Source organism: Phyllobates terribilis, unplaced genomic scaffold, assembly GCF_046119375.1.
Source record: "Phyllobates terribilis strain yellow unplaced genomic scaffold, ASM4611937v1 Scaffold_5__5_contigs__length_657084704, whole genome shotgun sequence".
In the NCBI taxonomy this organism is placed as follows: Eukaryota; Metazoa; Chordata; class Amphibia; order Anura; family Dendrobatidae; genus Phyllobates; species Phyllobates terribilis.
Window position 1 is genome coordinate 652,632,263 of NW_027362765.1, and position 12,907 is coordinate 652,645,169.

General features: G+C 43.7%; 4 non-coding genes and 2 pseudogenes across 4 annotated transcripts; all 6 read right to left on the reverse strand.

Annotated features, from left to right (window-relative positions):
- Nucleotides 1-1,363: 1,363 nt before the first annotated feature.
- LOC141151053 (U2 spliceosomal RNA) lies at nucleotides 1,364-1,441 on the reverse strand (annotated as a pseudogene).
- Nucleotides 1,442-4,160: 2,719 nt separating this feature from the next.
- Nucleotides 4,161-4,351, reverse strand: LOC141149556 (U2 spliceosomal RNA). The gene has a single exon (XR_012245848.1). It is a non-coding gene; the product is annotated as a U2 spliceosomal RNA (small nuclear RNA).
- A 1,115-nt stretch (nucleotides 4,352-5,466) lies between these two features.
- Nucleotides 5,467-5,657, reverse strand: LOC141149988 (U2 spliceosomal RNA). Its single transcript, XR_012246263.1, has one exon. It is a non-coding gene; the product is annotated as a U2 spliceosomal RNA (small nuclear RNA).
- A 1,115-nt stretch (nucleotides 5,658-6,772) lies between these two features.
- On the reverse strand, nucleotides 6,773-6,963 carry LOC141274810 (U2 spliceosomal RNA). The gene has a single exon (XR_012323075.1). It is a non-coding gene; the product is annotated as a U2 spliceosomal RNA (small nuclear RNA).
- Nucleotides 6,964-8,070: 1,107 nt separating this feature from the next.
- LOC141150089 (U2 spliceosomal RNA) lies at nucleotides 8,071-8,261 on the reverse strand. Its single transcript, XR_012246359.1, has one exon. It is a non-coding gene; the product is annotated as a U2 spliceosomal RNA (small nuclear RNA).
- Nucleotides 8,262-9,376: 1,115 nt separating this feature from the next.
- Nucleotides 9,377-9,599, reverse strand: LOC141150725 (U2 spliceosomal RNA; annotated as a pseudogene).
- Nucleotides 9,600-12,907: the final 3,308 nt, after the last annotated feature.

Consider the following 12,907-nt stretch of genomic DNA (forward strand, 5'->3'; position numbering starts at 1 on the left):
AGGGGTGACAGAACTCTTACCCTCCTTTGACTTTTTCTTCTGCTTCGGAGCTGCTGGGACCGTCGCTGGGGCTTTGGCCACCGACTCCTTGACCGCTTTGGCCTTGGTCGTCTCGGCCTTGGCCGCTGGGGCCTTGGTCGTCGCGTCCTTGACCTTCACAGGCCTGGTCGTCGGGGCCTTGTCCTCCGTAGCTGGGGTCGTCGCAACCACCGATGCCCAGGATCTCTCACGCCTGGGGCAATCCTTGTACAGATGAGCCGCCAGCCCACACAGGTTGCAGGACGTCTTCTTCGGGCAGTCCTTCGAGCTGTGTCCCGTCACTCGACAAATCCTGCAGGCATCCTCCTTGCAGTCCTTCATCTCGTGGCCGTTCTTGCCGCATCTCCTGCAGTTCCGCGGCATGTCCGGGTAATAGATGAGGCCGTAGGAGTTGCCCAGGGAGAATGTCGGGGGCAGGTGCCGAAGTCCGTCTGAGTACGCCAGGTCCCTGTGAAGTCTAACGGTCACCGACCACTTACCTGTCCAGAAGCCGAGTCCATTCAGGATGTGAGAGGGTTCCTTCACAACCAAACAGAAGCGTCTCAGGAAGGTACAGATGTCTTGGCCTGGGGTGTGCGGGTTGCGCATGGAGACCGTGATCCTCCTTTCATCCCTCTGGATAGGGCAGCTACCTGTAAAGGCAGAGAAAGAATTATCCGGTCCTTTTGCGCTTACCATTTCCCAGAACCTCCTGCAGGTGTTCACAGTGGCGAAGGTGACGAAGAAGATCCCCGTCAAGAAGGTCTGGATGCTGAGGGTGTCCGACCTGGAGAAGCCTCGATCCAGCAGCATCTTCTGGCAGAACACGTCCGAGGACATGTCCGGCACCCTCCCATCCACTTCCTTCAGCTTCAGGGCCACCGTCTGCCGCATCCATGGCTCCAGGGCTGGAGCTTCGTGGCGGGGCTTCTGGGGTCCCTTCTGCTGGCCAGTCGTGGAGGCAGAGTCCTTGGGGTCAGAATCGGCTCCTGGCTGGGCCCTCCTGGCTGTCCCCAGCTCCAGGCTCTTCTTTTCGGCCTTCCTCGCAGCGCTTGCCATGGCTTTCCTCCTGCAGTTACTTCTTGGAGCTGGATCTGGAACTCTTCCCGGAATGGGTGGAGCTATGCAGATTCTTCTCCCGTCGTGTTCTGGACAAATTCCCCGAAAGGTCTTTGTCTCGATGATTTTCTTCCTCGAAGATTCCACAGGACAGCCCGATTCTTCTCCGAGTCTTCGTCTTCTTCTGGATTCTTTAGAGCTTCTTCCTCCCACCGATATCCGCCTTCGTTCTCTGATGTCAGCTGGGCTCCAAAGCTCTTCTCCTTCCGAGTTCGATCGCTCTCGTCAAGTGTAGATCGTAGCTCTTGTGTTCTTAAAAGAACAGATACTACACTTGATCTTAGCCAAAAGGCCGAGAAGCGATAACCAGAATTGGTTTCAAACTACGGAGCCACCCAAGGATCCTGAAAAGTCCATTTGTGGAGATGAGCTCCTGGACTCCCGTTAAGAAGACATGTTGTCAACCTCTAGATCCCTTACATGCCTGCACTTTTCGGCTTGCTGCTGCTGCAATCCACGCGTTTTAGATCTGCATAACTCCACCTCTTTAAACACAGCACCTTCACCCCCTGCTGTTCCCACCCGCCTCAACACCGTTGGAAGGGAGGAGAACCAATTAAGGCGGGGGGTGGGGTGGAACGAGCAGCTGTCTATCTACCCTTAGCAGGAGGGCTCCTGATTACATACCTCTCCTGCTGCTGCTGCTGCTGGCTGTCCAGCAGCAGACTGAAGGTGGCTGCTGCTGTGCACAGGTATATAAAGGCTCAGAGCCTATTATGACACGCGCAGCCAGCGTTCCATTGCCACATTCCATCTACTGCAGGCAGGATACCTGGCTGGCTGAATGTCGCTGAGAAGCTCACAGAGACCGCCATAAGCAACAGTTTAACAGAATGCCACAGACTAATCAACCAAACTTTTTGGGTTGGGTTCTCTTTTATAGTCTGCAGGCATTAAATGAAAGAAGTCAGTGTTCCAGCAGAAGGAGACAACGTTTTTCTCTGCAGTAGTCACCTGTGGGGTAACAGCAGGGACAGTAGGCTTACCTTTGGTCACTTCGGAGAAGGACCTAGGCTTGACTTTAGCCTTACAATCCCGAATCACATGTCCTTCCTCCCCGCAGGCATCACATACCACCGGGTTGGAACAATCCTTCGCCAGATGACCGTACTTGTTGCACTTTCTACAGTTTGGCAATTGCTTGCAGAAATCCTGGATATGCCCGAACATGTTGCATCTCCTGCAGAACAATGGCGCCTCGGGAAAAAACAGATATCCAGAGTCTCTTCCAATTGTAAAGTTCAGGGGAGGATAGTGAATACCTCCAGGACCATGAGGGTCTATCCCAAACCTCACAAAGTATTTATACTTCCCAGTCCACAGCCCTTCTCCATTTAAGATTTTATGGGAGAATTGCACAAAAATGCAGTGTCTTCTCAGGAATGCAGTGATATCATCCCGGGAGATAAAGGGGTTGTGCATGAATACTACCACCGGGATATCCCCCTTAGAGTAGAGTACAGTGAAGATAAGTCCATCCAGCTGAGGGTGCTCTGAAAGGACTTGAAGAGTTTTGAAAAGGTTTTGGCAAGCCGCCATAGAAGAAAGCACCAAGACGTACCTATGCTCCCTTCTGAACTCCTGCAAACAGATGATCTCCGACTTCTGGATCTTCAGGATTTCATAGAAAATGGCGTTGACCAGGTATGACAACGAGAAATGGTCCTTCTTCTCCTCAGAGACCTCGATACGGAAAGCATTCTTGACCCGGGGATCCCCGGTCCCAGCAAAGCGAAGCTTGACACCCATGGTCGCTTCAGGAATCGCCTTCTCGTTTCCTCCTCACTCTCCCCCTATAGCAGCATCCAGCTTAAGCCACCGAAGTGGCGATGCTGGAAGGCCGAGGGCTAGTACACAAGGAACCTCTTGTCCAAACACTAGGTCTGAGCCAAAAGGCCGAGAAGCGATAACCAGAATTGGTTTCAAACTACGGAGCCACCCAAGGATCCTGAAAAGTCCATTTGTGGAGATGAGCTCCTGGACTCCCGTTAAGAAGACATGTTGTCAACCTCTAGAACCCTTACATGCCTGCACTTTTCGGCTTGCTGCTGCTGCAATCCACGCGTTTTAGATCTGCATAACTCCACCTCTTTAAACACAGCACCTTCACCCCCTGCTGTTCCCACCCGCCTCAACACCGTTGGAAGGGAGGAGAACCAATTAAGGCGGGGGGTGGGGTGGAACGAGCAGCTGTCTACCCTTAGCAGGAGGGCTCCTGATTACATACATCTCCTGCTGCTGCTGCTGCTGGCTGTCCAGCAGCAGACTGAAGGTGGCTGCTGCTGTGCACAGGTATATAAAGGCTCAGAGCCTATTATGACACGCGCAGCCAGCGTTCCATTGCCACATTCCATCTACTGCAGGCAGGATACCTGGCTGGCTGAATGTCGCTGAGAAGCTCACAGAGACCGCCATAAGCAACAGTTTAACAGAATGCCACAGACTAATCAACCAAACTTTTTGGGTTGGGTTCTCTTTTATAGTCTGCAGGCATTAAATGAAAGAAGTCAGTGTTCCAGCAGAAGGAGACAACGTTTCAGAAAAGGCATTGTAGCAAACCAAAAAAGAAATTTTAAGCGCAGCAGAGTAACCAGCGCACATACCTGTTAGCTCAGGTGAGTTTAAAAGGCTGCTGTTGATAACAAGGGCATTTGCTAAATAGATGGTGTGTGTGCAACAATATACTGAAAGGTCAATTATATTGTGCAGCTTATCTCACCACCTGTAGTTATTTAGGTGAAAGCTCCAAAATGCTTGCCTAATATGTCTGTTTATCCAAAAGGAAGTAAAAAGGGAGAGCTAGAAAGATAGCATTGCATCACATTACATGGCAATGCAATGCACAGTTGCTGAAGTTGAACCAAAATGAGCTTGTAATCTGGCTTCTGCAACTTTGAACATGAAAAATCCAATGAGGAGAAGAAAAGCAAAGCCAAAGAGTCCATCCCAAAATCCGACAAACAAGCAAAATGAACAAAAAACATTGAATTCAATTCTTTCTGATTTTAGAAACTGCATTAAAGAAGGGGTGCACCAGTCCTGGAGATACTGCAATACCAGGTCAATGCGTGGAGTGGACAGAGCAAGCTCTTTTTCCATCTCCCTGTTCTAAAAATCCATTTAATATATGGTCCCCAGATAGGGGACGTATCAGATATTAAACTGATAAGAACAGATACTACACTTGATCTTAGCCAAAAGGCCGAGAAGCGATAACCAGAATTGGTTTCAAACTACGGAGCCACCCAAGGATCCTGAAAAGTCCATTTGTGGAGATGAGCTCCTGGACTCCCGTTAAGAAGACATGTTGTCAACCTCTAGATCCCTTACATGCCTGCACTTTTCGGCTTGCTGCTGCTGCAATCCACGCGTTTTAGATCTGCATAACTCCACCTCTTTAAACACAGCACCTTCACCCCCTGCTGTTCCCACCCGCCTCAACACCGTTGGAAGGGAGGAGAACCAATTAAGGCGGGGGGTGGGGTGGAACGAGCAGCTGTCTACCCTTAGCAGGAGGGCTCCTGATTACATACCTCTCCTGCTGCTGCTGCTGCTGGCTGTCCAGCAGCAGACTGAAGGTGGCTGCTGCTGTGCACAGGTATATAAAGGCTCAGAGCCTATTATGACACGCGCAGCCAGCGTTCCATTGCCACATTCCATCTACTGCAGGCAGGATACCTGGCTGGCTGAATGTCGCTGAGAAGCTCACAGAGACCGCCATAAGCAACAGTTTAACAGAATGCCACAGACTAATCAACCAAACTTTTTGGGTTGGGTTCTCTTTTATAGTCTGCAGGCATTAAATGAAAGAAGTCAGTGTTCCAGCAGAAGGAGACAACGTTTCAGAAAAGGCATTGTAGCAAACCAAAAAAGAAATTTTAAGCGCAGCAGAGTAACCAGCGCACATACCTGTTAGCTCAGGTGAGTTTAAAAGGCTGCTGTTGATAACAAGGGCATTTGCTAAATAGATGGTGTGTGTGCAACAATATACTGAAAGGTCAATTATATTGTGCAGCTTATCTCACCACCTGTAGTTATTTAGGTGAAAGCTCCAAAATGCTTGCCTAATATGTCTGTTTATCCAAAAGGAAGTAAAAAGGGAGAGCTAGAAAGATAGCATTGCATCACATTACATGGCAATGCAATGCACAGTTGCTGAAGTTGAACCAAAATGAGCTTGTAATCTGGCTTCTGCAACTTTGAACATGAAAAATCCAATGAGGAGAAGAAAAGCAAAGCCAAAGAGTCCATCCCAAAATCCGACAAACAAGCAAAATGAACAAAAAACATTGAATTCAATTCTTTCTGATTTTAGAAACTGCATTAAAGAAGGGGTGCACCGGTCCTGGAGATACTGCAATACCAGGTCAATGCGTGGAGTGGACAGAGCAAGCTCTTTTTCCATCTCCCTGTTCTAAAAATCCATTTAATATATGGTCCCCAGATAGGGGACGTATCAGATATTAAACTGATAAGAAAAGATACTACACTTGATCTTAGCCAAAAGGCCGAGAAGCGATAACCAGAATTGGTTTCAAACTACGGAGCCACCCAAGGATCCTGAAAAGTCCATTTGTGGAGATGAGCTCCTGGACTCCCGTTAAGAAGACATGTTGTCAACCTCTAGATCCCTTACATGCCTGCACTTTTCGGCTTGCTGCTGCTGCAATCCACGCGTTTTAGATCTGCATAACTCCACCTCTTTAAACACAGCACCTTCACCCCCTGCTGTTCCCACCCGCCTCAACACCGTTGGAAGGGAGGAGAACCAATTAAGGCGGGGGGTGGGGTGGAACGAGCAGCTGTCTACCCTTAGCAGGAGGGCTCCTGATTACATACCTCTCCTGCTGCTGCTGCTGCTGGCTGTCCAGCAGCAGACTGAAGGTGGCTGCTGCTGTGCACAGGTATATAAAGGCTCAGAGCCTATTATGACACGCGCAGCCAGCGTTCCATTGCCACATTCCATCTACTGCAGGCAGGATACCTGGCTGGCTGAATGTCGCTGAGAAGCTCACAGAGACCGCCATAAGCAACAGTTTAACAGAATGCCACAGACTAATCAACCAAACTTTTTGGGTTGGGTTCTCTTTTATAGTCTGCAGGCATTAAATGAAAGAAGTCAGTGTTCCAGCAGAAGGAGACAACGTTTCAGAAAAGGCATTGTAGCAAACCAAAAAAGAAATTTTAAGCGCAGCAGAGTAACCAGCGCACATACCTGTTAGCTCAGGTGAGTTTAAAAGGCTGCTGTTGATAACAAGGGCATTTGCTAAATAGATGGTGTGTGTGCAACAATATACTGAAAGGTCAATTATATTGTGCAGCTTATCTCACCACCTGTAGTTATTTAGGTGAAAGCTCCAAAATGCTTGACTAATATGTCTGTTTATCCAAAAGGAAGTAAAAAGGGAGAGCTAGAAAGATAGCATTGCATCACATTACATGGCAATGCAATGCACAGTTGCTGAAGTTGAACCAAAATGAGCTTGTAATCTGGCTTCTGCAACTTTGAACATGAAAAATCCAATGAGGAGAAGAAAAGCAAAGCCAAAGAGTCCATCCCAAAATCCGACAAACAAGCAAAATGAACAAAAAACATTGAATTCAATTCTTTCTGATTTTAGAAACTGCATTAAAGAAGGGGTGCACCGGTCCTGGAGATACTGCAATACCAGGTCAATGCGTGGAGTGGACAGAGCAAGCTCTTTTTCCATCTCCCTGTTCTAAAAATCCATTTAATATATGGTCCCCAGATAGGGGACGTATCAGATATTAAACTGATAAGAACAGATACTACACTTGATCTTAGCCAAAAGGCCGAGAAGCGATAACCAGAATTGGTTTCAAACTACGGAGCCACCCAAGGATCCTGAAAAGTCCATTTGTGGAGATGAGCTCCTGGACTCCCGTTAAGAAGACATGTTGTCAACCTCTAGATCCCTTACATGCCTGCACTTTTCGGCTTGCTGCTGCTGCAATCCACGCGTTTTAGATCTGCATAACTCCACCTCTTTAAACACAGCACCTTCACCCCCTGCTGTTCCCACCCGCCTCAACACCGTTGGAAGGGAGGAGAACCAATTAAGGCGGGGGGTGGGGTGGAACGAGCAGCTGTCTACCCTTAGCAGGAGGGCTCCTGATTACATACCTCTCCTGCTGCTGCTGGCTGTCCAGCAGCAGACTGAAGGTGGCTGCTGCTGTGCACAGGTATATAAAGGCTCAGAGCCTATTATGACACGCGCAGCCAGCGTTCCATTGCCACATTCCATCTACTGCAGGCAGGATACCTGGCTGGCTGAATGTCGCTGAGAAGCTCAGAGACTGCCATAAGCAACAGTTTAACAGAATGCCACAGACTAATCAACCAAACTTTTTGGGTTGGGTTCTCTTTTATAGTCTGCAGGCATTAAATGAAAGAAGTCAGTGTTCCAGCAGAAGGAGACAACGTTTCAGAAAAGGCATTGTAGCAAACCAAAAAAGAAATTTTAAGCGCAGCAGAGTAACCAGCGCACATACCTGTTAGCTCAGGTGAGTTTAAAAGGCTGCTGTTGATAACAAGGGCATTTGCTAAATAGATGGTGTGTGTGCAACAATATACTGAAAGGTCAATTATATTGTGCAGCTTATCTCACCACCTGTAGTTATTTAGGTGAAAGCTCCAAAATGCTTGCCTAATATGTCTGTTTATCCAAAAGGAAGTAAAAAGGGAGAGCTAGAAAGATAGCATTGCATCACATTACATGGCAATGCAATGCACAGTTGCTGAAGTTGAACCAAAATGAGCTTGTAATCTGGCTTCTGCAACTTTGAACATGAAAAATCCAATGAGGAGAAGAAAAGCAAAGCCAAAGAGTCCATCCCAAAATCCGACAAACAAGCAAAATGAACAAAAAACATTGAATTCAATTCTTTCTGATTTTAGAAACTGCATTAAAGAAGGGGTGCACCGGTCCTGGAGATACTGCAATACCAGGTCAATGCGTGGAGTGGACAGAACAAGCTCTTTTTCCATCTACCTGTTCTAAAAATCCATTTAATATATCGTCCCCAGATAGGGGACGTATCAGATATTAAACTGATAAGAACAGATACTACACTTGATCTTAGCCAAAAGGCCGAGAAGCGATAACCAGAATTGGTTTCAAACTACGGAGCCACCCAAGGATCCTGAAAAGTCCATTTGTGGAGATGAGCTCCTGGACTCCCGTTAAGAAGACATGTTGTCAACCTCTAGATCCCTTACATGCCTGCACTTTTCGGCTTGCTGCTGTTGCAATCCACGCGTTTTAGATCTGCATAACTCCACCTCTTTAAACACAGCACCTTCACCCCCTGCTGTTCCCACCCGCCTCAACACCGTTGGAAGGGAGGAGAACCAATTAAGGTGGGGGGTGGGGTGGAACGAGCAGCTGTCTACCCTTAGCAGGAGGGCTCCTTATTACATACCTCTCCTGCTGCTGCTGCTGCTGGCTGTCCAGCAGCAGACTGAAGGTGGCTGCTGCTGTGCACAGGTATATAAAGGCTCAGAGCCTATTATGACACGCGCAGCCAGAGTTCCATTGCCACATTCCATCTACTGCAGGCAGGATACCTGGCTGGCTGAATGTCGCTGAGAAGCTCACAGAGACCGCCATAAGCAACAGTTTAACAGAATGCCACAGACTAATCAACCAAACTTTTTGGGTTGGGTTCTCTTTTATAGTCTGCAGGCATTAAATGAAAGAAGTCAGTGTTCCAGCAGAAGGAGACAACGTTTCAGAAAAGGCATTGTAGCAAACCAAAAAAGAAATTTTAAGCGCAGCAGAGTAACCAGCGTACATACCTGTTAACTCAGGTGAGTTTAAAAGGCTGCTGTTGATAACAAGGGCATTTGCTAAATAGATGGTGTGTGTGCAACAATATACTGAAAGGTCAATTATATTGTGCAGCTTATCTCACCACCTGTAGTTATTTAGGTGAAAGCTCCAAAATGCTTGCCTAATATGTCTGTTTATCCAAAAGGAAGTAAAAAGGGAGAGCTAGAAAGATAGCATTGCATCACATTACATGGCAATGCAATGCACAGTTGCTGAAGTTGAACCAAAATGAGCTTGTAATCTGGCTTCTGCAACTTTGAACATGAAAAATCCAATGAGGAGAAGAAAAGCAAAGCCAAAGAGTCCATCCCAAAATCCGACAAACAAGCAAAATGAACAAAAAACATTGAATTCAATTCTTTCTGATTTTAGAAACTGCATTAAAGAAGGGGTGCACCGGTCCTGGAGATACTGCAATACCAGGTCAATGTGTGGAGTGGACAGAGCAAGCTCTTTTTCCATCTCCCTGTTCTAAAAATCCATTTAATATATCGTCCCCAGATAGGGGACGTATCAGATATTAAACTGATAAGAACAGATTTTTTTTTTTTTTTTTTTTTTTTTTTTTTTAACACTCAGATTACAAAGTCTTACATCTTTAAAAGCAAAAACCAAGACTCAAATCCATCATCGTGTTTTTTTTTTTTTTTTTTTTTATATATATATATATATATATATATACATATATATTTCCTTCTTTCCTTTTTCTTAACTTTCTTTTTAACTTTTTTTTTTTTTTTTTCCCTGTAATTAATATTTGTATTTTTCCAGAAAAAGATTTTCAATGACAACAAAGGCTACACAGTAAGTATATTCCATTCATTTTGCTTCCACAATACATCTGCTTTTCTTATGCCCAAAACCATTTTGTCCTTCCAAAAATACATAAATAAATAACTTAGACACAACTTAATACACTGTTCAACAGACACTTCATTATGTTTAAAAATCAAAATGTTTCTCACCTTCCAAATTGCCATCTTTACACATGTTATAATCACCCACACCACCTTAAAATCTTCTTCCTTTACACCCATCCCATAGAACACCCTGTTAAAATCTAAAAAATTAACATTACTCACAGCTTTAATCAGATTGCACATTTTCCTCCAGACTTTTTGTGCAAACTCGCAATTCCAGAATACGTGCATAGGAGTCTCACTACCTCCACATCTCTGTCTTGGACATTTTTCAAAACGAACAAGACCACGTCTATGCTGAAATTCTCGTGTCGGTAAGCAATCCTTTATTATACACCATAACAAATCTTTATGTTCATTTGATAAGAACACATAGTTTACATTCAGCCAAATCCTGTCCACTATCTTTGGCATAAAGTGCTCCACTGGACTAGTGTTTAACCTTCCTTCCAAGACTTGTAATATCTTTTTATGACACCTCAGTACCTTAAGATCAAAACCTTTTAGATCATAATCTCTCAAAATCTTTTCCAGCACAACATAGTTACTTGGGGGTAAAAATCTATAAGGTCTATTCAATCTCATGTCCACCCACTTATATTTTCTTATATAGAAACCCAAATTATAAATAGAAAAGGCTTTAAGCTTCGATTCTGACCCTAATAAAATATTTATGCAGTTTGCCATATACTTTGCATATAAAAAAGGCTTTGATATCAGGATAACCTTTACCACCTTTCTTTTTTGGCTTATACAATTCTTCGCGCTTAACCCTTTCCATTTTTGATCTCCATAAAAAATTAAAACATACTTTAATAATTTTTTTCATCGCATTGACAGGTGGAATAAAAATGGTTGCAACATATAAAATCATTGGGAGTAAAACCTGCTTGATAATTAAAATCTTCCCTTCCAACGTTAGCTCTCTCAGATTCCAAAAAGACACCTTTTTCCTAACCCTCTCCAACAGTGATTCCCAATTTTTTACATTTCCACACTCTTCCGAAAAATAGATGCCTAAAATCTTTGCTTCAAAGACTCTCAATAATTTACAATCGGATTCTAAGATAAAACCGCCCATCGTTAAAACACCAGATTTCTCCAAATTGATCTTAAAACCTGATGCCGCCCCAAACCATTCAACCGTTCTTAAAACCCTATTCATACTTCTTAAATCTTTTACAAAAACAGTCACATCATCCATAAAAGCCACCACTTTAACCTGCTCTCCCCAACTCCCAGGAATAAAAAAACCATTAATCACTTTGTCTTTCCTAAAAGCAGTTAAAAGAGGCTCAATCACACAGATAAAAAGAATAGGGGATAAGGGGCATCCCTGTTTCACCCCACAATTAATCTTTACACTTCCAGATAAAAACCCATTTACAGATACTTTACTAAAACATGCTTGATACAAGGATTTAATACGTTTACTAAAATCATCCGGGCAACCCATTCTCCTTAAAACATCGAATAAAAAATCATGGGCGACTCTATCATAAGCCTTTTCAAAATCCAGAGTAATTAACGCCATCTTCTGTCTTCTATCGGAAACATCCCATATTATGTCTCTAATTAAAATCAACGAGTCACTGATCTTCCGCGTTGGAACTGCACACGTTTGGTCTATATCTATCACCGAACTCACCACTTTCTTTAATCTATTTGCCAACAGCTTCGCATAAACTTTATAATCTGTATTTAAAAGAGTAATCGGTCTCCAGTTTTTTAGCAATTCTCTATCACCTCTTTTGTATAATAAAACAATTACCCCCTCCAACCATGACTCCGGGACACGACATAAAGACTCAACTTTTAAAAACATTTCATAAAATTCATTCCCCACAATATCCCATAATATTTTATAAAACTCAATGGGTAACCCATCCGACCCTGGTGTCTTACCGTTTTGCAATGTATTAACTGTATTAAAAACTTCTTCTTTTGAAATACCCTCTGATAATAATAATTTATTTTCCTTAGTAAAACACTTATCCAACCCTCCTAAAAAATGCTCCTTCAAAGACCTATCTGTATTTTTTGCTGAAAACAGGTTATCATAAAATTCTTTCACTTTCATCTTTTTCCCCTCCAAACTCCTTTCCCCCTCTAAAACCCCCATAAAGGCCTTTTTCTCACAGATTTTTTTAAAAAAGAATTTAGTACATTTCTCGTCTTCCTCCAACACCTTCACACGAGAATTAAAGATAATTTCTTTTCCTTTTTCTCTCAGACATTTTTGAATTTTTTCCTTCGTCACCATAATTTCCTCCTCCACATTAACTCCATTATTCCTAAACTGATACAGACACTGTAGATTTGCATTAAGGTTATTGTATGACTGTCGCTTATCCGCAGCTTTCCTCTTGCCTACTTCCATAAAGAATAATTTAACTTCCTTTTTCATGTAGTCCCACCATTTAAAAGTAGAGTCAAAACATTTCTTTTCTAATTTCAGTTTCTCAAAGAAAAATTTAAAATCCTCCCTTACCTCCTTATGCTGTAACAATGATACATTCAGTTTCCAATGAGACGGCCTTTTTCCCTCATCCGCCTCTACCATCAGTGTACATTCAATTATTCTATGATCAGAAAAAGGTGCTTTATGTGTTTTAAAATTAGAACAAGTAAAATCCTTGGATATAAACAAATAATCTATTCTCGAGGAACAACCTCTTCCTTCCCAAGTAATTTCATACTCCTTCTTCTGCCCGTCCAACCACCAAGCATCTTTTAGGTTAAAAGAAGATAAAATACCCTTGAGACAAGAAACCGAACCATCTTTTACATTATTTAGTTGACAATTAAAATCTCCCCCTAAAATTACTGGAACTACACCTGGGATAAAAAGCTGCAAAATTTCAAACAAATGTAACCTTAAAACTTTTTCTGTATTGGCATAAATATTAAAACATCTATATTTCTTCCCATTCCTTTCTACATCCACTCTTAGAATCCTACCAGGGTATATTTCTTCGTAGTTGGTAATCTCCCATT